This window comes from Vicia villosa, linkage group LG5, assembly GCF_029867415.1.
Source record: "Vicia villosa cultivar HV-30 ecotype Madison, WI linkage group LG5, Vvil1.0, whole genome shotgun sequence".
NCBI lineage: Eukaryota > Viridiplantae > Streptophyta > Magnoliopsida > Fabales > Fabaceae > Vicia > Vicia villosa.
The window spans coordinates 107,729,094-107,730,594 of record NC_081184.1 but is presented as its reverse complement, the minus strand read 5'-3'; the positions used below and the strand labels follow the sequence as shown (position 1 = coordinate 107,730,594).

Here is a 1,501-nt window from a genome sequence, read left to right as displayed (position 1 = left end):
AATCTTCTGAGTTAGGGCATCGACTTTGGCGTTAACGCGGTCGAGGCTACTTATCTCGTACATCCCACTCTTCGTTGAAGATTTCTCTCCAGAAGTTTTCTCTGATTGAGCTCTCTCGCTTCCCCATTGATAATGGTTTTGAGCCATACTTTCGATAAGTGTGTAAGCATCAGCATACTCTTTATCCATCAGTGCGCCACCTGCAGTGGCGTCAATTGTAAGTCTCGTTTTGTAGAGGAGACCATTGTAGAAGGTATGGATGATTAACCATTGTTCTAAACCATGATGCGGACAAAGTCTAAGCATGTCCTTGTATCTCTCCCACGCTTCGAATAAAGACTCGTTGTCTTTTTGTCTAAACCCATTGATTTGGGCTCTAAGCATGGCGGTCTTACTAGGTGGAAAATAACGTGCCAGGAAGACTTTCTTAAGTTCATTCCAGGTCGTGACAGAATTGGCGGGTAAAGACTGGAGCCAAGCTCTAGCTCTATCCCTCAGTGAAAAAGGAAAAAGGCGCAGTCGGATAGCTTCCGAACTGACACCATTTGCTTTTACAGTGTCTGCATATTGCAAGAACACTGACAAATGAAGATTAGGATCTTCCGTCGCATTTCCAGAAAACTGGTTTTGTTGTACAGCTGACAACAATGATGGTTTTAGCTCGAAATTGTTCGCCTCAATAGCAGGAGCAGCAATGCTATTGTGAGGTTCAGCTTGCAAAGGAATAGCATAAGATTTGAGAAGACGCGACTGTTCTCCCATGGTTGATTCTTCAACTGGTTCAGAAGTAGTAGTAGAAACAAGAGTGCGAGTACGTCGTAATCGACGTGATACAGTGATAGAACGCTCCGGTTCAGGAATTGGCAGCACTAAGTCTTCACTTCGAGAGCGAGTACTTGGCATGCACAAAGGGAATTAGAAAAATTGAGTTTGCCTTAGTCTCTAAAACGTAACAGTTAATTACGATTGTCGACTAAATTAGTCCCTGGCAACGGCGCCAAAAACTTGATCGCGACAATGGGGTATGTATGTGATTATGACTGCAAGTGCACAATCTATCGCGTAGTTTTAAAAGATATCTCGAACCCACAGGGACTAAGAATCGACCTAATGTAGTTAATGCTACTACGTAAATCTAAGGCTAATATTCAATTGATTATCGATCGGACGGGAATTAAAAAGGGAAATATTATTAAATTTAATTTGGATAATAATATCGGTATGCAACGGTCGGACTTTGGGGATCTAGTAAGCCATCGATGCGGATCGTAATTTAAAATCACTTTTCTGTAGAAATCATTAGTTTAAAAATCCTCCTCTCACACTCTCGTGTTTATTGATTATGATTTCACTATTAAACCTAAGTGAGCGCTCTCGCTGTATCAATTAAAGTTCAAAGTGATTTTTGAAAACCAATGAAAACTAATTACCCTTAAAGCGCTCTCGATGTATTTAAGGTTAATGCCTAATTTCTAAGGTCCAGTTAAAATCTCAAACTCTC

General features: G+C 40.8%; 1 non-coding gene across 1 annotated transcript; it reads left to right on the top strand.

Moving 5' to 3' along the window:
- The first annotated feature begins 277 nt into the window (after window positions 1-277).
- LOC131608371 (small nucleolar RNA R71) lies at window positions 278-384 on the top strand. The gene has a single exon (XR_009285636.1). It is a non-coding gene; the product is annotated as a small nucleolar RNA R71 (small nucleolar RNA).
- Window positions 385-1,501: the final 1,117 nt, after the last annotated feature.